We start from the raw sequence: 24216 nt of genomic DNA, 5'->3' as shown, positions 1-24216 counted from the left end.
CAAAGAGGGAGGGAAAACAGGAGCGGAGATCAATTCGCATCGAGCGCGTTATCGCTTCTCGGCCTTTTGGCTAAGATCCAGTGTAGTTTCTGTTCTTATCAGTTTAATATCTGATATGTCCCCTATCTGGGGACCAAATATTAAATTGATTTTTGGAACAGGGAGATGGAACAAGAGCTTGCTCCGTCCACTCCACGCATCGACCCAGTATTACAGTGTCTCTGGCAACGGTGCACCTCCCTGTGGGGAGATATTCAAAAGGAAAAACAGCTCTTTCCCAGCGTCTCTGTCCGTGTGTACGTATTATGACTGAGAATAAAGCTGATATATTGCACTTACTTTCTCAGCTCAGTGGTATTCTTTTCTTCTCCTGGGCTGAGTGCCGCTCGTTCGCTCGCTCACTCGCTCGCTCGCTCGCACGCAGGCAGCGATTATAATTCAAACTGCAAAATAACTTAACTTTAAACAAGCAGGGTCTGAGTACAAATGAAAACTGCGCTCCTGGACTGGACGGACTGTCTGTTTGTCTCGGTGAGGAAAAGGCAGTGGTGGTGAGGGTGGAGCATTGCGCTCAGGAGGGGAGACTTTCTTTGAGTGGTGCCAATTAATCTGCACCAGAAAATCATCCCCCCGACCGGGATTGGAACCCGGGTCTCAACGATTTAAAAGGTTGCGTCCTCGACCACTGGGCCACCTGGGAACCGCCTGAGGAACCTGTCCGAGAGGCTGAGGACACGCACGCCTGCTCCACGAGCAGCAGCGACCAGCAGGGGGCCGACCGGCTGATCCTTCCCTTTCACAGGCAGGCTTCTGGCCCTCGATAAAACGACAAAGGTGTTCAGAAGGAAGGCCTGGGGGGAGGGAGGGAGGGACGGCCATTGGAAATCAGCACAAAGCAGGTCCCCTGGAATCTCACACCTCCGACCCAGGAAACAGGTCTCCTGGTCAAAGCAGTCCAGCCATTAACGTGACAATGGACAGGGCCCCGGCAGCTTGAGACACATCTTTCTTTCGATATGCAAGTTCTTTTTAAAAAGGTTTCCTTCCACAGCAGCTCTGAGTGAGAGACTGACTGACATACGTACACACACACACAACACCGTCACCCATCCGATTGGTGGACCGCGGGGTCGACAATCTAACTTTTCGTTTCGATGCAGGGGAGAGCGCGAACGCAGTCCCCCACTACCACAAATTTTGCAGTCAAGTATCCCGCATTTGGGGACATCGCAGGCGTCAGCGCACACCCCAAGTGCAATGGGCTAGCCTCGTCCTGGGAGATCCGCCTTCGGGATCACAGATTCTCCCCTGCCAGGTAAGTATGCCTTGGGTCGCCACACACTGCCACTAGACAGCATTCGCTACCTTTTACGATTGCAAGGGCAGGTTTTAAGAATCAAAACGTCCCTTCGCTCGCAACGTGCTGATGCTCTGAGAGATTAATTCCGCTCAAATATCGTACCGTATATCCGATGATACACTCTGGGAGAAAATACTGCAGCGATGCGGTGCCGGCGATGGTTGTTTGCATGTCGCCCTTCAAGGGAAATGTCCCGCCTCCAGTTGTTGCTGTAGCAATATATACACGCGCGTTGTCGTGGTAATATAGAACTGCAAGTTGCCGTTGTCGTGGTCGTTTCGAATCAGCACAAAGCAGGTGCACTCCCTGGAATGTCACACCTGCGTCCCAGAAAACAGGTCTCCTGGTCAAAGCAGTCCCGCCCCGCCCTGGGATTAACGTGACAATGGACAGGGCCCAGTCAGGGAGCAGCTTGAGAGACACCTTTCAATAGGCACTTCTGAAACATTAACGCCTTGTTTCTTTCGACAGTTTAACCAGCCTTTAACACGCCTTGTGTTTTTATTTCCCATTTCCAGCCAGCCCAGCCAGCCAGCCCAGCCAGCCGAGCCAGCATCTGCAGTATTTTCTTTTGATTGGTCTTGCCTGCTGTGGAATGAACGTTTAAACACGAGCTGCTGATTCTCAGCACCTCACCTCTTTCTCAATTGGCCGTTGCAATCTCACTCACTCGCTGTGAGACACGTCACGTCACGTCACTAGTTTTCTTTAAAGCGGTTTCCTTCCACGGCAGTGAGTTAGTGACTGAGACTGACTGACGGAGGTCCGTTGAGACGCCACCTTCTCCCATCTGATCGGTGGCCGACTGGCAAATTTACCAATCTGTCAAGCAATCCTAGCAAGAAAGGAAAAAACGGCAACTTCTTTAAACTGATCCACTGTTGCAATTAGAAACGGTGGCAAAAATGTGGCCAGAGTGGGAGAGAACGGCAGTGCTTCTAGACTGCTTTAGACACAGCCAGCCAGAGACCAAAGAGGGAGGGAAAACAGGAGCGGAGATCAATTCGCATCGAGCGCGTTATCGCTTCTCGGCCTTTTGGCTAAGATCCAGTGTAGTTTCTGTTCTTATCAGTTTAATATCTGATATGTCCCCTATCTGGGGACCAAATATTAAATTGATTTTTGGAACAGGGAGATGGAACAAGAGCTTGCTCCGTCCACTCCACGCATCGACCTGGTACAGCAGTGCTTCCAGGATCGGTGCAGCTCCCTTCGGGGAGATTCGAAAAACAAAAAACAGATTTTGTTTCTTTTTTGGACCATATGTTATTACTGTAGTCAATATTGTTATAAAAGAAGGAAAACTTTTTACAGCTGCTTGACCATGCTCTCCTTTCCTTCGTAGGTTGTTGCTCGCTACGCGTTGTTTCTCGCCCGGCCGGTGCGCCATGTTGCCAACGCCGCTGACGCCACTTTCACTCCTGCTCAGCAAGGTAAGCAGCCACCATTGTGTTTTTCTTCCCGTATCTGTCCATGGGGACTTGGCCTATATTTCAGGGTGAGGCCTCACCACGTTTCCCGCTCGACAGCTAAGCTGGAGGTTGCCCCCTGTTGGATTTCCGTGCAACTGCAGGCACGGCCGCCTCTATTGGAAAAGGATGGGTGGGTGGATGTTACTGTAATGAATCTGAAATGGACCTGAAATGAATCTGTAAGCAATAATCTGTGTTGAGTATGATGCAATGAGACACCCTAGAGTGTCATGAACTGTAATTATGTCCAATGTGTTGGTTGAACTGTACTTGATGTAACCTGCAAATTGTATAATCTGTATTGTGTACGTTTGGAATGTGATATCACAACTGTATTGTATGTACTGCTGCAAATTTTATGAAGAAAGTATATTTTTTGAAAAAAATATCTGTTCTTATCAGTTTAATATCTGATATGTCCCCTATCTGGGGACCAAATATTAAATTGATTTTTGGAACAGGGAGATGGAACAAGAGCTTGCTCCGTCCACTCCACGCATCGACCCAGTATTACAGTGTCTCTGGCAACGGTGCACCTCCCTGTGGGGAGATATTCAAAATGCTGAACGGATTTTTGGAGCCTGTATTATTACTCAGAATGCTGAGATATTGCAACTGTGGTTTTTTTGTTTACTCCTGGGATGGATGAGTGCCACTCCCTTTCTTCCTTTTCCCTCTTGCAGTTTTACCTTGGAGGGAAAGACGTCAGTCTCAGGTCACTTTTCAGGAAGCTGCAAGCCTGTGTATTGGGACGTGCCACCTTCCACAGACTTGGTCTCCTGACCTGAAACATTTAACTCCAGTTGTTGTGTGAAAAATTACTGCAGTTTTAAACTGGCAGTTCCAGAATTAATTGTTTCCAAGTCAGACATTTCCCGAAACAGAGAGCGCGAGAGAGACACAATGTTAACGTTTAAACTGCCACAAGCGAGAGGCGAAATAACTTCACGTTGCTGACTTTAAAAATGCGAGCAGACAGTGCGTGTGTGTTTGGAGGGAGTGCACTGTGAATGGCCACATTGGAAGCTGTGAGATCAAACTGTGCTGCTAACTGAGTGTTAAGGTGAGTAAAAGGCACTGGTTTGGGTGGAGCATTGCGCTCAGGATGGGAGATTTTCTTGAACGGTGCCAATTAATCTGCACCAGAAAATCATCCCCTGACCGGGATTCGAACCCGGGTGTCAACGAGTTTTAAATGTTGCGTCCTAACCACTGGACCATCAGGGGAGTTGCCCTCAATCCCCTGCAAACATATACAGAAGGCTGAACACATGGCTCCCTACAGTAGCAGCAGTGTCACCAGCAGAGGGCTTGAGTTGCCATTTCCACTTTGACACTCAGTCTTTTCACACTCAGTCAAATGGCAAACGTCTATTCAGGAGGTTATCGCTTCTCGGCTTTGGGACCGAATATTAAATTGAATTTTGCAACAGGGAGATGGAATAGGGGCTTGGCTCCGTCCACTCCACGCATCGACCCAGTATTGCAGTGTCTCTGGCAACGGTGCACCTCCCTGTGGGGAGATATTCAAAAGGAAAAACAGCTCTTTCCCAGCGTCTCTGTCCGTGTGTACGTATTATGACTGAGAATAAAGCTGATATATTGCACTTACTTTCTCAGCTCAGTGGTATTCTTTTCTTCTCCTGGGCTGAGTGCCGCTCGTTCGCTCGCTCACTCGCTCGCTCGCTCGCACGCAGGCAGCGATTATAATTCAAACTGCAAAATAACTTAACTTTAAACAAGCAGGGTCTGAGTACAAATGAAAACTGCGCTCCTGGACTGGACGGACTGTCTGTTTGTCTCGGTGAGGAAAAGGCAGTGGTGGTGAGGGTGGAGCATTGCGCTCAGGAGGGGAGACTTTCTTTGAGTGGTGCCAATTAATCTGCACCAGAAAATCATCCCCCCGACCGGGATTGGAACCCGGGTCTCAACGATTTAAAAGGTTGCGTCCTCGACCACTGGGCCACCTGGGAACCGCCTGAGGAACCTGTCCGAGAGGCTGAGGACACGCACGCCTGCTCCACGAGCAGCAGCGACCAGCAGGGGGCCGACCGGCTGATCCTTCCCTTTCACAGGCAGGCTTCTGGTCCTCGATAAAACGCCAAAGGTGTTCAGAAGGAAGGCCTGGGGGGAGGGAGGGAGGGACGGCCATTGGAAATCAGCACAAAGCAGGTCCCCTGGAATCTCACACCTCCGACCCAGGAAACAGGTCTCCTGGTCAAAGCAGTCCAGCCATTAACGTGACAATGGACAGGGCCCCGGCAGCTTGAGACACATCTTTCTTTCGATATGCAAGTTCTTTTTAAAAAGGTTTCCTTCCACAGCAGCTCTGAGTGAGAGACTGACTGACATACGTACACACACACACAACACCGTCACCCATCCGATTGGTGGACCGCGGGGTCGACAATCTAACTTTTCGTTTCGATGCAGGGGAGAGCGCGAACGCAGTCCCCCACTACCACAAATTTTGCAGTCAAGTATCCCGCATTTGGGGACATCGCAGGCGTCAGCGCACACCCCAAGTGCAATGGGCTAGCCTCGTCCTGGGAGATCCGCCTTCGGGATCACAGATTCTCCCCTGCCAGGTAAGTATGCCTTGGGTCGCCACACACTGCCACTAGACAGCATTCGCTACCTTTTACGATTGCAAGGGCAGGTTTTAAGAATCAAAACGTCCCTTCGCTCGCAACGTGCTGATGCTCTGAGAGATTAATTCCGCTCAAATATCGTACCGTATATCCGATGATACACTCTGGGAGAAAATACTGCAGCGATGCGGTGCCGGCGATGGTTGTTTGCATGTCGCCCTTCAAGGGAAATGTCCCGCCTCCAGTTGTTGCTGTAGCAATATATACACGCGCGTTGTCGTGGTAATATAGAACTGCAAGTTGCCGTTGTCGTGGTCGTTTCGAATCAGCACAAAGCAGGTGCACTCCCTGGAATGTCACACCTGCGTCCCAGAAAACAGGTCTCCTGGTCAAAGCAGTCCCGCCCCGCCCTGGGATTAACGTGACAATGGACAGGGCCCAGTCAGGGAGCAGCTTGAGAGACACCTTTCAATAGGCACTTCTGAAACATTAACGCCTTGTTTCTTTCGACAGTTTAACCAGCCTTTAACACGCCTTGTGTTTTTATTTCCCATTTCCAGCCAGCCCAGCCAGCCAGCCCAGCCAGCCGAGCCAGCATCTGCAGTATTTTCTTTTGATTGGTCTTGCCTGCTGTGGAATGAACGTTTAAACACGAGCTGCTGATTCTCAGCACCTCACCTCTTTCTCAATTGGCCGTTGCAATCTCACTCACTCGCTGTGAGACACGTCACGTCACGTCACTAGTTTTCTTTAAAGCGGTTTCCTTCCACGGCAGTGAGTTAGTGACTGAGACTGACTGACGGAGGTCCGTTGAGACGCCACCTTCTCCCATCTGATCGGTGGCCGACTGGCAAATTTACCAATCTGTCAAGCAATCCTAGCAAGAAAGGAAAAAACGGCAACTTCTTTAAACTGATCCACTGTTGCAATTAGAAACGGTGGCAAAAATGTGGCCAGAGTGGGAGAGAACGGCAGTGCTTCTAGACTGCTTTAGACACAGCCAGCCAGAGACCAAAGAGGGAGGGAAAACAGGAGCGGAGATCAATTCGCATCGAGCGCGTTATCGCTTCTCGGCCTTTTGGCTAAGATCCAGTGTAGTTTCTGTTCTTATCAGTTTAATATCTGATATGTCCCCTATCTGGGGACCAAATATTAAATTGATTTTTGGAACAGGGAGATGGAACAAGAGCTTGCTCCGTCCACTCCACGCATCGACCTGGTACAGCAGTGCTTCCAGGATCGGTGCAGCTCCCTTCGGGGAGATTCGAAAAACAAAAAACAGATTTTGTTTCTTTTTTGGACCATATGTTATTACTGTAGTCAATATTGTTATAAAAGAAGGAAAACTTTTTACAGCTGCTTGACCATGCTCTCCTTTCCTTCGTAGGTTGTTGCTCGCTACGCGTTGTTTCTCGCCCGGCCGGTGCGCCATGTTGCCAACGCCGCTGACGCCACTTTCACTCCTGCTCAGCAAGGTAAGCAGCCACCATTGTGTTTTTCTTCCCGTATCTGTCCATGGGGACTTGGCCTATATTTCAGGGTGAGGCCTCACCACGTTTCCCGCTCGACAGCTAAGCTGGAGGTTGCCCCCTGTTGGATTTCCGTGCAACTGCAGGCACGGCCGCCTCTATTGGAAAAGGATGGGTGGGTGGATGTTACTGTAATGAATCTGAAATGGACCTGAAATGAATCTGTAAGCAATAATCTGTGTTGAGTATGATGCAATGAGACACCCTAGAGTGTCATGAACTGTAATTATGTCCAATGTGTTGGTTGAACTGTACTTGATGTAACCTGCAAATTGTATAATCTGTATTGTGTACGTTTGGAATGTGATATCACAACTGTATTGTATGTACTGCTGCAAATTTTATGAAGAAAGTATATTTTTTGAAAAAAATATCTGTTCTTATCAGTTTAATATCTGATATGTCCCCTATCTGGGGACCAAATATTAAATTGATTTTTGGAACAGGGAGATGGAACAAGAGCTTGCTCCGTCCACTCCACGCATCGACCCAGTATTACAGTGTCTCTGGCAACGGTGCACCTCCCTGTGGGGAGATATTCAAAATGCTGAACGGATTTTTGGAGCCTGTATTATTACTCAGAATGCTGAGATATTGCAACTGTGGTTTTTTTGTTTACTCCTGGGATGGATGAGTGCCACTCCCTTTCTTCCTTTTCCCTCTTGCAGTTTTACCTTGGAGGGAAAGACGTCAGTCTCAGGTCACTTTTCAGGAAGCTGCAAGCCTGTGTATTGGGACGTGCCACCTTCCACAGACTTGGTCTCCTGACCTGAAACATTTAACTCCAGTTGTTGTGTGAAAAATTACTGCAGTTTTAAACTGGCAGTTCCAGAATTAATTGTTTCCAAGTCAGACATTTCCCGAAACAGAGAGCGCGAGAGAGACACAATGTTAACGTTTAAACTGCCACAAGCGAGAGGCGAAATAACTTCACGTTGCTGACTTTAAAAATGCGAGCAGACAGTGCGTGTGTGTTTGGAGGGAGTGCACTGTGAATGGCCACATTGGAAGCTGTGAGATCAAACTGTGCTGCTAACTGAGTGTTAAGGTGAGTAAAAGGCACTGGTTTGGGTGGAGCATTGCGCTCAGGATGGGAGATTTTCTTGAACGGTGCCAATTAATCTGCACCAGAAAATCATCCCCTGACCGGGATTCGAACCCGGGTGTCAACGAGTTTTAAATGTTGCGTCCTAACCACTGGACCATCAGGGGAGTTGCCCTCAATCCCCTGCAAACATATACAGAAGGCTGAACACATGGCTCCCTACAGTAGCAGCAGTGTCACCAGCAGAGGGCTTGAGTTGCCATTTCCACTTTGACACTCAGTCTTTTCACACTCAGTCAAATGGCAAACGTCTATTCAGGAGGTTATCGCTTCTCGGCTTTGGGACCGAATATTAAATTGAATTTTGCAACAGGGAGATGGAATAGGGGCTTGGCTCCGTCCACTCCACGCATCGACCCAGTATTGCAGTGTCTCTGGCAACGGTGCACCTCCCTGTGGGGAGATATTCAAAAGGAAAAACAGCTCTTTCCCAGCGTCTCTGTCCGTGTGTACGTATTATGACTGAGAATAAAGCTGATATATTGCACTTACTTTCTCAGCTCAGTGGTATTCTTTTCTTCTCCTGGGCTGAGTGCCGCTCGTTCGCTCGCTCACTCGCTCGCTCGCTCGCACGCAGGCAGCGATTATAATTCAAACTGCAAAATAACTTAACTTTAAACAAGCAGGGTCTGAGTACAAATGAAAACTGCGCTCCTGGACTGGACGGACTGTCTGTTTGTCTCGGTGAGGAAAAGGCAGTGGTGGTGAGGGTGGAGCATTGCGCTCAGGAGGGGAGACTTTCTTTGAGTGGTGCCAATTAATCTGCACCAGAAAATCATCCCCCCGACCGGGATTGGAACCCGGGTCTCAACGATTTAAAAGGTTGCGTCCTCGACCACTGGGCCACCTGGGAACCGCCTGAGGAACCTGTCCGAGAGGCTGAGGACACGCACGCCTGCTCCACGAGCAGCAGCGACCAGCAGGGGGCCGACCGGCTGATCCTTCCCTTTCACAGGCAGGCTTCTGGTCCTCGATAAAACGCCAAAGGTGTTCAGAAGGAAGGCCTGGGGGGAGGGAGGGAGGGACGGCCATTGGAAATCAGCACAAAGCAGGTCCCCTGGAATCTCACACCTCCGACCCAGGAAACAGGTCTCCTGGTCAAAGCAGTCCAGCCATTAACGTGACAATGGACAGGGCCCCGGCAGCTTGAGACACATCTTTCTTTCGATATGCAAGTTCTTTTTAAAAAGGTTTCCTTCCACAGCAGCTCTGAGTGAGAGACTGACTGACATACGTACACACACACACACACACACACAACACCGTCACCCATCCGATTGGTGGACCGCGGGGTCGACAATCTAACTTTTCGTTTCGATGCAGGGTAGAGCGCGAACGCAGTCCCCCACTACCACAAATTTTGCAGTCGAGTATCCCGCATTTGGGGACATCGCAGGCGTCAGCGCACACCCCAAGTGCAATGGGCTAGCCTCGTCCTGGGAGATCCGCCTTCGGGATCACAGATTCTCCCCTGCCAGGTAAGTATGCCTTGGGTCGCCACACACTGCCACTAGACAGCATTCGCTACCTTTTACGATTGCAAGGGCAGGTTTCAAGAATCAAAACGTCCCTTCGCTCGCAACGTGCTGATGCTCTGAGAGATTAATTCCGCTCAAATATCGTACCGTATATCCGATGATACACTCTGGGAGAAAATACTGCAGCGATGCGGTGCCGGCGATGGTTGTTTGCATGTCGCCCTTCAAGGGAAATGTCCCGCCTCCAGTTGTTGCTGTAGCAATATATACACGCGCGTTGTCGTGGTAATATAGAACTGCAAGTTGCCGTTGTCGTGGTAGTTTCGAATCAGCACAAAGCAGGTGCACTCCCTGGAATGTCACACCTGCGTCCCAGAAAACAGGTCTCCTGGTCAAAGCAGTCCCGCCCCGCCCTGGGATTAACGTGACAATGGACAGGGCCCAGTCAGGGAGCAGCTTGAGAGACATCTTTCAATAGGCACTTCTGAAACATTAACGCCTTGTTTCTTTCGACAGTTTAACCAGCCTTTAACACGCCTTGTGTTTTTATTTCCCATTTCCAGCCAGCCCAGCCAGCCAGCCCAGCCAGCCGAGCCAGCATCTGCAGTATTTTCTTTTGATTGGTCTTGCCTGCTGTGGAATGAACGTTTAAACACGAGCTGCTGATTGTCAGCACCTCACCTCTTTCTCAATTGGCCGTTGCAATCTCACTCACTCGCTGTGAGACACGTCACGTCACGTCACTAGTTTTCTTTAAAGCGGTTTCCTTCCACGGCAGTGAGTTAGTGACTGAGACTGACTGACGGAGGTCCGTTGAGACACCACCTTCTCCCATCTGATCGGTGGCCGACTGGCAAATTTACCAATCTGTCAAGCAATCCTAGCAAGAAAGGAAAAAACGGCAACTTCTTTAAACTGATCCACTGTTGCAATTAGAAACGGTGGCAAAAATGTGGCCAGAGTGGGAGAGAACGGCAGTGCTTCTAGACTGCTTTAGACACAGCCAGCCAGAGACCAAAGAGGGAGGGAAAACAGGAGCGGAGATCAATTCGCATCGAGCGCGTTATCGCTTCTCGGCCTTTTGGCTAAGATCCAGTGTAGTTTCTGTTCTTATCAGTTTAATATCTGATATGTCCCCTATCTGGGGACCAAATATTAAATTGATTTTTGGAACAGGGAGATGGAACGAGAGCTTGCTCCGTCCACTCCGCGCATCGACCTGGTATCGCAGTGCTTCCAGGATCGGTGCAGCTCCCCTCGGGGAGGTTCGAAAAACAAAAAACAGATTTTGTTTCTTTTTTGGACCATATGTTATTACTGTAGTCAATATTGTTATAAAAGAAGGAAAACTTTTTACAGCTGCTTGACCATGCTCTCCTTTCCTTCGGAGGTTGATGCTCGCTCCGTGTTGTTCCTCGCCCGGCCGTTGCGCCATGTTGCCAACGCCGCTGACGCCACTTTCACTCCTGCCCAGCAAGGTAAGCAGCCACCATTGTGTTTTTCTTCCCGTATCTGTCCATGGGGACTTGGCCTATATTTCAGGGTGAGGCCTCACCACGTTTCCCGCTCGACAGCTAAGCTGGAGGTTGCCCCCTGTTGGATTTCCGTGCGACTGCAGGCACGGCCGCCTCTATTGGAAAAGGATGGGTGGGTGGATGGGGGTTGGTGGTGTTGGGCACATGCACCCCGCCCTGCCCGCCACGCCTGCTGCAGTCTATTCCCATGCCACCCTGCCTGTCTCCTACGACTTATTGCCGGGAACCAGCCTTAGCAAACCCCAGACTTTACTTGGCAGCTGCAGGACCGATTCTGCGCTCCATTGAGATCCTGCGCGCCCGTTGATTAAGCACCCGAAAATGCAAAAGCTGTGATCGTGTTACCTCAGCCAAAGGGAAGGGGGGTGTTACGGAGATGGCTTTTCATCTTGGTTCGATGTCCTGGCAAAAAATGTTCTCTTGCTCAAAGTCTGCCGGCCACTCTTCACACCTAAGCTCAGTCACCGAACACCATTTTGAAGAAGAAGAGAGAGTCCGAGGAAGAATGGAGCAGGAGCGGGAGTTTACCGGTTATCGCTTCTCGGCCTTTTGGCTCAGATCAAGTGTAGTTTCTGTTCTTATCAGTTTAATATCTGATACGTCCCCTCTCTGGGGACCAAATATTAGGTGCAGGGAGGATGTTCCCGATGGCTGGGGAGTCCAGAACCAGGGGTCACACTCTCAGGATACGGGGTATGCCATTTAGAACCGAGAGGAGGAGACATTTCTTCACTCAGAGTGTGGTGAACCTGTGGAATTCTCTGCCACAGAAGGCAGTGGAGGCCAAGTCATTGGATGTATTCAAGAAGGAGATAGATATATTTCTTAATGCTAAAGGGATCAAGGGATATGGGGAAAAAGCGGGAACAGGGTCCTGAGTTAGACGATCAGCTATGATCATTTTCAATGGCCTACTCTTGCTCCTATTTTCCATGTTTCTCTGTTCTCTATGTCCCGGTTCATCCCAAACAGTCCGATAACACAGGACGCTGTGCTCTACGGGCTGATCCCCGGGACGCACACAGAGGCAGATATCAACTGCTGCTGGAAGACCATCATGTCGGTGAAGAAGGCCCTTTGGTCCACCCGAGACCTGCTGGTCTTCCAGCTGAAGGAGCTGTCCAGGATTGAGTGTTGCCGAGTGGCACATTCCAAGATCCAGGAGTACGTGCTGCGGGACGCACTGAGGCGAGGTGCGACCTACGCAAAAGCTCTACGGGGAAAGGCACCGTGGAAGGCCACCCCACCTTGTATTGTACAGAATGTATTAGAAGATTTGTATTGTGACTTCAATTGTAATAACGGGATCGTAGTGTGTACGATCTGCATTTAATTGCCTCTCCTTTAAAATCCTCATTCTCTACCGCCCACCCAAGTCCCACACAAAGTTTCTCACTGAGATATCTTCACTTATTTCCTCCCTCAGCCTCTGCACCGAGCGACTTCTCATCCTTGATGATTTCAACGTCCATCTCAACTCATCATGCTCTCTCTCCTCTGAGTTCACTGCCCTCATTTCCTCCCTTAATCTCTCCCCTCCCATTCTCACTGCCATTCAGGCTACATCCCGGGCCCTGTTGGTCAGTTCTGGCGACAAGACGTTCGGCCAAATGTCATCATTGGTGACCGTGCCTTCAGTTGCCTCGGCCCTAAGCTCTGGAATTCCCTCCCTAAACCTCTCTGCCTCTCTACCTCTCTCGCCTCCTTTAAAACACTCCTTAAAACCTACCACTTTGACCAAGCTTTTGGTCACCTGTCCATATACTTCCTTCTGTGCCTTGGTGTCAAATTTTGTTTGATAATCGCTCCTGTGAAGCACCTTGGGAAGTTTCACTCCATTAAAGGCCCAATATAAATGCAAGTTGTTATTGTTGTATTGGTTTGAACTGTATTGCTTGAAATTTCATTTCTCTTTTTACATTGAACTGTGTGTATCCGTAAATTTTATGAAATAAAATATAAATTGACATTGAAAAAATGCTTAATTATTGATCACGAGCAAAGAAGGAGCTGGAGAGAGAAGAGAGGGTGTGAGTGACTCCATAATTGTGAGCTACTCAAAGGCATCTCGGTCTAAGAATTCAATAGTCGATCTGTTACTTCGAGGTTTCCCCTGAAGGAGGGCGGGGGGAGAGTGAAACTTTCCTGCAGCCCCTGCAATGGTGGAGCAAGTCCTTATTCCATCTCTGTGTTGCAAAATTTAATATTTGGCTCCCAGATAGGGGACATCACATGGTAATTTGTTAAGAATGTTACACTTGATCTTAACCAAAAGCCAAGAAATTATAATTTGTAAACTCCCTCCTGCTCTGATCTGTCTGCCCCCCTTCTTAAGATTTTTTTGTGGCCCATTGTGAAGCCAGATTTAGTTCTCTGACCATTTATTTCTGCTCGGTTAATGGGCCTGATGTCTGCTTTTGTTTAATGGGCTGGAGTCGGGGGAGGGGTCATGGTGTTGGCCCATCTCTGTACCTGAAACCTGTCTGTGTCAGCAGGAGGGCTGGAGACAACAATACCCACTCACACCCAAACTGAGGAAAAGACAAGACACACAGTGCTGGGAGCGGATGAAACAGCAGCATTTTAGGTTCTACCTGGATTTTACGCAGGCAAGAGATGATTGAACGAGTTAAATGTTTCTCCTTTAGAAACCACGACTGATGGCAGAAAGAATACAGAGCGCTGATCTGTCACAGAGCACTCACAAGTAGAGGCCGGCTAAGCGTATTGCCAGGAGGAGTCTGGAAGCTACAGTAAGCACAAGAAACCAGGACGTAACACTGAAAGGGCAAAAAAAAGGAGACCAGCTGGGAGAGATAAAGGGGTAAGAGGGCAAAGGCTGTGACACACGCTCAGGTAAGCTCACTATTTTGTATTTCAAGTCAAAAGTTTTGTGACAGACTTTTTGACAGTATGGATAGTTTTCACTTTTCGAGCAGCTAGGATAAGCCTGTTCCCTTCCTCGAGCGTCACGTCACACCCCTGCATGGTGGTTTCCTTCTGCCCTCCCTCGCCATTTACCTTGGCAGCCGCACACGGACTGATTGTAGTTTGAAATGACGATAAAAAGAAAGGAGAGAGGAAATCAGCACAGGCTGGCAGTCACTGTGCTGTGCACGGATGGAGTTTTGTTCCCAAGTTTAGCTTGTGAACAACTGTGGGTTGGGGTTGAAAAATTCTAAAATTTTGAAGAAAATAATCTTTAAGAAGGAAGGGAAAAGATTCAAAAGAAATCTCATCTCGAGCAATTGCCCAAACAACAATGGTGTAAACACTTTAAGATAACTGCTTGACAAACTGCAGAGGAAGCTGCAGACATTCCCACCTCTATTCTTTTTGTGATTATAATCATTCACTGGCAGCGGTTGCTAAGGAGATGCTGGCTGAGCTGTGCTGTATTTTGGAGCGACTGGCCTCGGCTTTCCGATTGCACCCCGGGGGCAGTAACTCATTTGTACGACACTGATTTAAAGGGACTGCTTCTATTTTGGAACTCCACACTCCATCCAAAGCACTGTCTCAACCTCGCACAGCTGAACATAACTTAAAGGGCATGAAAGACCCCCCACATCCCCCGCCACCAGCGGTATTTAAAGGGATCATGCAGGAGTTACAGATTAGTTGCTGGATTATTTGTTTGGGCTGCTGGTGCATTTGAACGTGCCTCCTGTGTTGCTCTTGCACTGTCTCTGGGAACGGTGCGCCCAGATATTAAAAATGCTGAACAGATTTTTGGAGCCTGGATTATTACTCAGAATGCTGATATATTGCAACTGGGGTGTTTTTTGTTTTCTCCTGGTCTGGATGAGTGCCACTCCCTTTCTTCCTTTTCCCTCTTGCAGTTTTACCTTGGAGGGAAAGACGTCAGTCTCAGGTCACTTTTCAGGAAGCTGCAAGCCTGTGTATTGGGACGTGCCACTTTCCACAGACTTGGTCTCCTGATCTGCAGCATTTAACTCCAGTTGTTGTGTGAAAAATTACTGCAGTTTTAAACTGGCAGTTCCAGAATTAATTGTTTCCAAATCAGACATTTCCCGAAACAGAGAGAGCGAGAGACACAACGTTAACGGTTGGCAACGTTTAAACTGCCACAATTGAGAGGCGAAATAACTTCACGTTGCTGACTTTAAAAAAGCAAGCAGACAGTGTGTGTGTTTGGAGAGAGTGCACTGTGAATGGCCACATTGAAAGCTGTGAGATTAAACTGTGCTCCAAACTGAGTGTTAAGGTGAGTAAAAGGCACTGGTTTGGGTGGAGCATTGCGCTCAGGATGAGAGATTTTCTTGACGGTGCCAATTAATCTGCACCAGAAAATCATCCCCTGACTGGGTTCAAACCCAGGACGACAAATGAGTTTTAAATATTGCATCCTAACCACTAGACCACCAGGGGAGTTACCATCAATCCCCTGGAAACAGATACATGAGGCTGAACACATGGCTCCCTACAGTAGCAGCAGTGTCACCAGCAGAGGGCTTGAGTTGCCATTTCCACTTTGAGAGACTTTTCGCAGACAGTGAAATGGGAAACATCCATTCAGGAAGTTATCGCTTCTCGGCCTTTTTGCTCAGATCCAGTGTAGTTTCTGTTCTTATCAGTTTAATATCTGATACTTCCCCTATCTGGGGACCGAATATTAAATTGATTTTTGGAACAGAGAGATGGAACGAGAGCTTGCTCCGTCCACTCCGCGCATCGACCTGGTATAGCAGTGCTTCCAGGATCGGTGCAGCTCCCTTCGGGGAGATTCGAAAAACAAAAAGCAGATTTTGTTTCTTTTTTGGACCATATGTTATTACTGTAGTCAATATTGTTATAAAAGAAGGAAAACTTTTTACAGCTGCTTGACCATGCTCTCCTTTCCTTCGTAGGTTGTTGCTCGCTACGCGTTGTTCCTCGCCCGGCCGGTGTGCCATGTTGCCAACGCCACTGACGCCACTTTCACTCCTGCTCAGCAAGGTAAGCAGCCACCATTGTGTTTTTCTTCCCGTATCTGTCCATGGGGACTTGGCCTATATTTCAGGGTGAGGCCTCACCACGTTTCCCGCTCGACAGCTAAGCTGGAGGTTGCCCCCTGTTGGATTTCCGTGCGACTGCAGGCACGGGCGCCTCCATTGGAAAAGGATGGGTGGGTGGGTGGATGGGGGTTGGTGGTGTTGGGCACATGCACCCCGCCCTGCCCACCACGCCTGCTGCAGTCTATTGCCCATGCCACCCTGCCTGTCTCCTACGACTTATTGCCGGGAACCAGCCTTAGCAAACCCCAGACTTTACTTGGCAGCTGCAGGACCGATTCTGCGCTCCATTGAGATCCTGCGCGCCCGTTGATTAAGCACCCGAAAATGCAAAAGCTGTGATCGTGTTACCTCAGCCAAAGGGAAGGGGGGTGTTACGGAGATGGCTTTTCATCTTGGTTAGATGTCCTGGCAAAAAATGTTCTCTTGCTCAAAGTCTGCCGGCCACTCTTCACACCTAAGCTCAGTCACCCAACACCATTTTGAAGAAGTAGAGAGAGTCCGAGGAAGAATGGAGCAGGAGCGGGAGTTTACCGGTTATCGCTTCTCGGCCTTTTGGCTCAGATCAAGTGTAGTTTCTGTTCTTATCAGTTTAATATCTGATACGTCCCCTCTCTGGGGACCAAATATTAGGTGCAGGGAGGATGTTCCCGATGGCTGGGGAGTCCAGAACCAGGGGTCACAGTCTCAGGATACGGGGTATGCCATTTAGAACCGAGAGGAGGAGAAATTTCTTCACTCAGAGGGTGGTGAACCTGTGGAATTCTCTGCCACAGAAGGCAGTGGAGGCCAAGTCATTGGATGTATTCAAGAAGGAGATAGATATATTTCTTCATGCTAAAGGGATCAAGGGAGATGGGGAAAAAGCGGGAACAGGGTACTGAGTTAGACGATCAGCCATGATCATTTTGAATGGCCTACTCTTGCTCCTATTTTCTATGTTTCTCTGTTCTCTATGTCCCGGTTCATCCCAAACAGTCCGATAACACAGGACGCTGTGCTCTACGGGCTGTTCCCCGGGACGCACACAGAGGCAGATATCAACTGCTGCTGGAAGACCATCATGTCGGTGAAGAAGGCCCTTTGGTCCACCCGAGACCTGCTGGTCTTCCAGCTGAAGGAGCTGTCCAGGATTGAGTGTTGCCGAGTGGCACATTCCAAGATCCAGGAGTACGTGCTGCGGGACGCACTGAGGCGAGGTGCGACCTACGCAAAAGCTCTACGGGGAAAGGCACCGTGGAAGGCCACCCCACCTTGTATTGTACAGAATGTATTAGAAGATTTGGATTGTGACTTCAATTGTAATAACGGGATCGTAGTGTGTACGATCTGCATTTAATTGCCTCTCCTTTAAAATCCTCATTCTCTACCGCCCACCCAAGTCCCACACAAAGTTTCTCACTGAGATATCTTCACTGATTTCCTCCCTCAGCCTCTGCACCGAGCGACTTCTCATCCTTGATGATTTCAACGTCCATCTCAACTCATCATGCTCTCTCTCCTCTGAGTTCACTGCCCTCATTTCCTCCCTTAATCTCTCCCCTCCCATTCTCACTGCCATTCAGGCTACATCCCGGGCCCTGTTGGTCAGTTCTGGCGACAAGACGTTCGGCCAAATGTCATCATTGGTGACCGTGCCTTCAGTTGCCTCGGCCCTAAGCTCTGGAATTCCCTCCCTAAACCTCTCTGCCTCTCTACCTCTCTCGCCTCCTTTAAAACACTCCTTAAAACCTACCACTTTGACCAAGCTTTTGGTCACCTGTCCATATACTTCCTTCTGTGCCTTGGTGTCAAATTTTGTTTGATAATCGCTCCTGTGAAGCACCTTGGGAAGTTTCACTCCATTAAAGGCCCTCTATAAATGCAAGTTGTTATTGTTGTATTGGTTTGAACTGTATTGCTTGAAATTTCATTTCTCTTTTTACATTGAACTGTGTGTATCCGTAAATTTTATGAAATAAAATATAAATTGACATTGAAAAAATGCTTAATTATTGATCACGAGCAAAGAAGGAGCTGGAGAGAGAAGAGAGGGTGTGAGTGACTCCATAATTGTGAGCTACTCAAAGGCATCTCGGTCTAAGAATTCAATAGTCGATCTGTTACTTCGAGGTTTCCCCTGAAGGAGGGCGGGGGGAGAGTGAAACTTTCCTGCAGCCCCTGCAATGGTGGAGCAAGTCCTTATTCCATCTCTGTGTTGCAAAATTTAATATTTGGCTCCCAGATAGGGGACATCACATGGTAATTTGTTAAGAATGTTACACTTGATCTTAACCAAAAGCCAAGAAATTATAATTTGTAAACTCCCTCCTGCTCTGATCTGTCTGCCCCCCTTCTTAAGATTTTTTTGTGGCCCATTGTGAAGCCAGATTTAGTTCTCTGACCATTTATTTCTGCTCGGTTAATGGGCCTGATGTCTGCTTTTGTTTAATGGGCTGGAGTCGGGGGAGGGGTCATGGTGTTGGCCCATCTCTGTACCTGAAACCTGTCTGTGTCAGCAGGAGGGCTGGAGACAACAATACCCACTCACACCCAAACTGAGGAAAAGACAAGACACACAGTGCTGGGAGCGGATGAAACAGCAGCATTTTAGGTTCTACCTGGATTTTACGCAGGCAAGAGATGATTGAACGAGTTAAATGTTTCTCCTTTAGAAACCACGACTGATGGCAGAAAGAATACAGAGCGCTGATCTGTCACAGAGCACTCACAAGTAGAGGCCGGCTAAGCGTATTGCCAGGAGGAGTCTGGAAGCTACAGTAAGCACAAGAAACCAGGACGTAACACTGAAAGGGCAAAAAAAAGGAGACCAGCTGGGAGAGATAAAGGGGTAAGAGGGCAAAGGCTGTGACACACGCTCAGGTAAGCTCACTATTTTGTATTTCAAGTCAAAAGTTTTGTGACAGACTTTTTGACAGTATGGATAGTTTTCACTTTTCGAGCAGCTAGGATAAGCCTGTTCCCTTCCTCGAGCGTCACGTCACACCCCTGCATGGTGGTTTCCTTCTGCCCTCCCTCGCCATTTACCTTGGCAGCCGCACACGGACTGATTGTAGTTTGAAATGACGATAAAAAGAAAGGAGAGAGGAAATCAGCACAGGCTGGCAGTCACTGTGCTGTGCACGGATGGAGTTTTGTTCCCAAGTTTAGCTTGTGAACAACTGTGGGTTGGGGTTGAAAAATTCTAAAATTTTGAAGAAAATAATCTTTAAGAAGGAAGGGAAAAGATTCAAAAGAAATCTCATCTCGAGCAATTGCCCAAACAACAATGGTGTAAACACTTTAAGATAACTGCTTGACAAACTGCAGAGGAAGCTGCAGACATTCCCACCTCTATTCTTTTTGTGATTATAATCATTCACTGGCAGCGGTTGCTAAGGAGATGCTGGCTGAGCTGTGCTGTATTTTGGAGCGACTGGCCTCGGCTTTCCGATTGCACCCCGGGGGCAGTAACTCATTTGTACGACACTGATTTAAAGGGACTGCTTCTATTTTGGAACTCCACACTCCATCCAAAGCACTGTCTCAACCTCGCACAGCTGAACATAACTTAAAGGGCATGAAAGACCCCCCACATCCCCCGCCACCAGCGGTATTTAAAGGGATCATGCAGGAGTTACAGATTAGTTGCTGGATTATTTGTTTGGGCTGCTGGTGCATTTGAACGTGCCTCCTGTGTTGCTCTTGCACTGTCTCTGGGAACGGTGCGCCCAGATATTAAAAATGCTGAACAGATTTTTGGAGCCTGGATTATTACTCAGAATGCTGATATATTGCAACTGGGGTGTTTTTTGTTTTCTCCTGGTCTGGATGAGTGCCACTCCCTTTCTTCCTTTTCCCTCTTGCAGTTTTACCTTGGAGGGAAAGACGTCAGTCTCAGGTCACTTTTCAGGAAGCTGCAAGCCTGTGTATTGGGACGTGCCACTTTCCACAGACTTGGTCTCCTGATCTGCAGCATTTAACTCCAGTTGTTGTGTGAAAAATTACTGCAGTTTTAAACTGGCAGTTCCAGAATTAATTGTTTCCAAATCAGACATTTCCCGAAACAGAGAGAGCGAGAGACACAACGTTAACGGTTGGCAACGTTTAAACTGCCACAATTGAGAGGCGAAATAACTTCACGTTGCTGACTTTAAAAAAGCAAGCAGACAGTGTGTGTGTTTGGAGAGAGTGCACTGTGAATGGCCACATTGAAAGCTGTGAGATTAAACTGTGCTCCAAACTGAGTGTTAAGGTGAGTAAAAGGCACTGGTTTGGGTGGAGCATTGCGCTCAGGATGAGAGATTTTCTTGACGGTGCCAATTAATCTGCACCAGAAAATCATCCCCTGACTGGGTTCAAACCCAGGACGACAAATGAGTTTTAAATATTGCATCCTAACCACTAGACCACCAGGGGAGTTACCATCAATCCCCTGGAAACAGATACATGAGGCTGAACACATGGCTCCCTACAGTAGCAGCAGTGTCACCAGCAGAGGGCTTGAGTTGCCATTTCCACTTTGAGAGACTTTTCGCAGACAGTGAAATGGGAAACATCCATTCAGGAAGTTATCGCTTCTCGGCCTTTTTGCTCAGATCCAGTGTAGTTTCTGTTCTTATCAGTTTAATATCTGATACGTCCCCTATCTGGGGACCGAATATTAAATTGATTTTTGGAACAGAGAGATGGAACGAGAGCTTGCTCCGTCCACTCCGCGCATCGACCTGGTATAGCAGTGCTTCCAGGATCGGTGCAGCTCCCTTCGGGGAGATTCGAAAAACAAAAAGCAGATTTTGTTTCTTTTTTGGACCATATGTTATTACTGTAGTCAATATTGTTATAAAAGAAGGAAAACTTTTTACAGCTGCTTGACCATGCTCTCCTTTCCTTCGTAGGTTGTTGCTCGCTACGCGTTGTTCCTCGCCCGGCCGGTGTGCCATGTTGCCAACGCCACTGACGCCACTTTCACTCCTGCTCAGCAAGGTAAGCAGCCACCATTGTGTTTTTCTTCCCGTATCTGTCCATGGGGACTTGGCCTATATTTCAGGGTGAGGCCTCACCACGTTTCCCGCTCGACAGCTAAGCTGGAGGTTGCCCCCTGTTGGATTTCCGTGCGACTGCAGGCACGGGCGCCTCCATTGGAAAAGGATGGGTGGGTGGGTGGATGGGGGTTGGTGGTGTTGGGCACATGCACCCCGCCCTGCCCACCACGCCTGCTGCAGTCTATTGCCCATGCCACCCTGCCTGTCTCCTACGACTTATTGCCGGGAACCAGCCTTAGCAAACCCCAGACTTTACTTGGCAGCTGCAGGACCGATTCTGCGCTCCATTGAGATCCTGCGCGCCCGTTGATTAAGCACCCGAAAATGCAAAAGCTGTGATCGTGTTACCTCAGCCAAAGGGAAGGGGGGTGTTACGGAGATGGCTTTTCATCTTGGTTAGATGTCCTGGCAAAAAATGTTCTCTTGCTCAAAGTCTGCCGGCCACTCTTCACACCTAAGCTCAGTCACCCAACACCATTTTGAAGAAGTAGAGAGAGTCCGAGGAAGAATGGAGCAGGAGCGGGAGTTTACCGGTTATCGCTTCTCGGCCTTTTGGCTCAGATCAAGTGTAGTTTCTGTTCTTATCAGTTTAATATCTGATACGTCCCCTCTCTGGGGACCAAATATTAGGTGCAGGGAGGATGTTCCCGATGGCTGGGGAGTCCAGAACCAGGGGTCACAGTCTCAGGATACGGGGTATGCCATTTAGAACCGAGAGGAGGAGAAATTTCTTCACTCAGAGGGTGGTGAACCTGTGGAATTCTCTGCCACAGAAGGCAGTGGAGGCCAAGTCATTGGATGTATTCAAGAAGGAGATAGATATATTTCTTCATGCTAAAGGGATCAAGGGAGATGGGGAAAAAGCGGGAACAGGGTCCTGAGTTAGACGATCAGCCATGATCATTTTGAATGGCCTACTCTTGCTCCTATTTTCTATGTTTCTCTGTTCTCTATGTCCCGGTTCATCCCAAACAGTCCGATAACAAAGGACGCTGTGCTCTACGGGCTGTTCCCCGGGACGCACACAGAGGCAGATATCAACTGCTGCTGGAAGACCATCATGTCGGTGAAGAAGGCCCTTTGGTCCACCCGAGACCTGCTGGTCTTCCAGCTGAAGGAGCTGTCCAGGATTGAGTGTTGCCGAGTGGCACATTCCAAGATCCAGGAGTACGTGCTGCGGGACGCACTGAGGCGAGGTGCGACCTACGCAAAAGCTCTACGGGGAAAGGCACCGTGGAAGGCCACCCCACCTTGTATTGTACAGAATGTATTAGAAGATTTGGATTGTGACTTCAATTGTAATAACGGGATCGTAGTGTGTACGATCTGCATTTAATTGCCTCTCCTTTAAAATCCTCATTCTCTACCGCCCACCCAAGTCCCACACAAAGTTTCTCACTGAGATATCTTCACTGATTTCCTCCCTCAGCCTCTGCACCGAGCGACTTCTCATCCTTGATGATTTCAACGTCCATCTCAACTCATCATGCTCTCTCTCCTCTGAGTTCACTGCCCTCATTTCCTCCCTTAATCTCTCCCCTCCCATTCTCACTGCCATTCAGGCTACATCCCGGGCCCTGTTGGTCAGTTCTGGCGACAAGACGTTCGGCCAAATGTCATCATTGGTGACCGTGCCTTCAGTTGCCTCGGCCCTAAGCTCTGGAATTCCCTCCCTAAACCTCTCTGCCTCTCTACCTCTCTCGCCTCCTTTAAAACACTCCTTAAAACCTACCACTTTGACCAAGCTTTTGGTCACCTGTCCATATACTTCCTTCTGTGCCTTGGTGTCAAATTTTGTTTGATAATCGCTCCTGTGAAGCACCTTGGGAAGTTTCACTCCATTAAAGGCCCTATATAAATGCAAGTTGTTATTGTTGTATTGGTTTGAACTGTATTGCTTGAAATTTCATTTCTCTTTTTACATTGAACTGTGTGTATCCGTAAATTTTATGAAATAAAATATAAATTGACATTGAAAAAATGCTTAATTATTGATCACGAGCAAAGAAGGAGCTGGAGAGAGAAGAGAGGGTGTGAGTGACTCCATAATTGTGAGCTACTCAAAGGCATCTCGGTCTAAGAATTCAATAGTCGATCTGTTACTTCGAGGTTTCCCCTGAAGGAGGGCGGGGGGAGAGTGAAACTTTCCTGCAGCCCCTGCAATGGTGGAGCAAGTCCTTATTCCATCTCTCTGTTGCAAAATTTAATATTTGGCCCCCAGATAGGGGACATCACATGGTAATTTGTTAAGAATGTTACACTTGATCTTAACCAAAAGCCAAGAAATTATAATTTGTAAACTCCCTCCTGCTCTGATCTGTCTGCCCCCCTTCTTAAGATTTTTTTGTGGCCCATTGTGAAGCCAGATTTAGTTCTCTGACCATTTATTTCTGCTCGGTTAATGGGCCTGATGTCTGCTTTTGTTTAATGGGCTGGAGTCGGGGGAGGGGTCATGGTGTTGGCCCATCTCTGTACCTGAAACCTGTCTGTGTCAGCAGGAGGGCTGGAGACAACAATACCCACTCACACCCAAACTGAGGAAAAGACAAGACACACAGTGCTGGGAGCGGATGAAACAGCAGCATTTTAGGTTCTACCTGGATTTTACGCAGGCAAGAGATGATTGAACGAGTTAAATGTTTCTCCTTTAGAAACCACGACTGATGGCAGAAAGAATACAGAGCGCTGATCTGTCACAGAGCACTCACAAGTAGAGGCCGGCTAAGCGTATTGCCAGGAGGAGTCTGGAAGCTACAGTAAGCACAAGAAACCAGGACGTAACACTGAAAGGGCAAAAAAAAGGAGACCAGCTGGGAGAGATAAAGGGGTCAGAGGGCAAAGGCTGTGACACACGCTCAGGTAAGCTCACTATTTTGTATTTCAAGTCAAAAGTTTTGTGACAGACTTTTTGACAGTATGGATAGTTTTCACTTTTCGAGCAGCTAGGATAAGCCTGTTCCCTTCCTCGAGCGTCACGTCACACCCCTGCATGGTGGTTTCCTTCTGCCCTCCCTCGCCATTTACCTTGGCAGCCGCACACGGACTGATTGTAGTTTGAAATGACGATAAAAAGAAAGGAGAGAGGAAATCAGCACAGGCTGGCAGTC

At 48.4% G+C, this 24216-nt stretch overlaps 9 non-coding genes and 10 pseudogenes across 9 annotated transcripts; 13 read left to right on the top strand and 6 right to left on the bottom strand.

Moving 5' to 3' along the window:
* The first annotated feature begins 50 nt into the window (after positions 1-50).
* Positions 51-241, top strand: LOC137330915 (U2 spliceosomal RNA). The gene has a single exon (XR_010965335.1). It is a non-coding gene; the product is annotated as a U2 spliceosomal RNA (small nuclear RNA).
* Positions 242-1157: 916 nt separating this feature from the next.
* Positions 1158-1323, bottom strand: LOC137330057 (U1 spliceosomal RNA). The gene has a single exon (XR_010965002.1). It is a non-coding gene; the product is annotated as a U1 spliceosomal RNA (small nuclear RNA).
* Positions 1324-2380: 1057 nt separating this feature from the next.
* Positions 2381-2571, top strand: LOC137330730 (U2 spliceosomal RNA). Its single transcript, XR_010965155.1, has one exon. It is a non-coding gene; the product is annotated as a U2 spliceosomal RNA (small nuclear RNA).
* A 630-nt stretch (positions 2572-3201) lies between these two features.
* Positions 3202-3373, top strand: LOC137328315 (U2 spliceosomal RNA; annotated as a pseudogene).
* Positions 3374-4217: 844 nt separating this feature from the next.
* On the top strand, positions 4218-4346 carry LOC137330372 (U2 spliceosomal RNA; annotated as a pseudogene).
* Positions 4347-5262: 916 nt separating this feature from the next.
* LOC137330045 (U1 spliceosomal RNA) lies at positions 5263-5428 on the bottom strand. The gene has a single exon (XR_010965000.1). It is a non-coding gene; the product is annotated as a U1 spliceosomal RNA (small nuclear RNA).
* A 1057-nt stretch (positions 5429-6485) lies between these two features.
* LOC137330729 (U2 spliceosomal RNA) lies at positions 6486-6676 on the top strand. The gene has a single exon (XR_010965154.1). It is a non-coding gene; the product is annotated as a U2 spliceosomal RNA (small nuclear RNA).
* A 630-nt stretch (positions 6677-7306) lies between these two features.
* LOC137328314 (U2 spliceosomal RNA) lies at positions 7307-7478 on the top strand (annotated as a pseudogene).
* An 844-nt stretch (positions 7479-8322) lies between these two features.
* On the top strand, positions 8323-8451 carry LOC137330371 (U2 spliceosomal RNA; annotated as a pseudogene).
* A 926-nt stretch (positions 8452-9377) lies between these two features.
* Positions 9378-9543, bottom strand: LOC137330265 (U1 spliceosomal RNA). The gene has a single exon (XR_010965024.1). It is a non-coding gene; the product is annotated as a U1 spliceosomal RNA (small nuclear RNA).
* Positions 9544-10600: 1057 nt separating this feature from the next.
* On the top strand, positions 10601-10791 carry LOC137330736 (U2 spliceosomal RNA). The gene has a single exon (XR_010965161.1). It is a non-coding gene; the product is annotated as a U2 spliceosomal RNA (small nuclear RNA).
* An 812-nt stretch (positions 10792-11603) lies between these two features.
* Positions 11604-11715, top strand: LOC137328974 (U2 spliceosomal RNA; annotated as a pseudogene).
* Positions 11716-13184: 1469 nt separating this feature from the next.
* LOC137330623 (U2 spliceosomal RNA) lies at positions 13185-13357 on the bottom strand (annotated as a pseudogene).
* A 2259-nt stretch (positions 13358-15616) lies between these two features.
* On the top strand, positions 15617-15807 carry LOC137328283 (U2 spliceosomal RNA). Its single transcript, XR_010964764.1, has one exon. It is a non-coding gene; the product is annotated as a U2 spliceosomal RNA (small nuclear RNA).
* An 817-nt stretch (positions 15808-16624) lies between these two features.
* LOC137328955 (U2 spliceosomal RNA) lies at positions 16625-16736 on the top strand (annotated as a pseudogene).
* Positions 16737-18205: 1469 nt separating this feature from the next.
* On the bottom strand, positions 18206-18378 carry LOC137330622 (U2 spliceosomal RNA; annotated as a pseudogene).
* Positions 18379-20637: 2259 nt separating this feature from the next.
* Positions 20638-20828, top strand: LOC137328265 (U2 spliceosomal RNA). The gene has a single exon (XR_010964747.1). It is a non-coding gene; the product is annotated as a U2 spliceosomal RNA (small nuclear RNA).
* An 817-nt stretch (positions 20829-21645) lies between these two features.
* On the top strand, positions 21646-21757 carry LOC137328954 (U2 spliceosomal RNA; annotated as a pseudogene).
* Positions 21758-23226: 1469 nt separating this feature from the next.
* LOC137330546 (U2 spliceosomal RNA) lies at positions 23227-23399 on the bottom strand (annotated as a pseudogene).
* Between the last annotated feature and the right edge of the window lie 817 nt (positions 23400-24216).

The sequence above is a fragment of the Heptranchias perlo genome, chromosome 12 (assembly GCF_035084215.1).
Source record: "Heptranchias perlo isolate sHepPer1 chromosome 12, sHepPer1.hap1, whole genome shotgun sequence".
Classification (NCBI taxonomy): Eukaryota; Metazoa; Chordata; class Chondrichthyes; order Hexanchiformes; family Hexanchidae; genus Heptranchias; species Heptranchias perlo.
The sequence above is the reverse complement of the archived record's forward strand: the minus strand, read 5'-3'. Positions and strand labels throughout refer to the sequence as shown.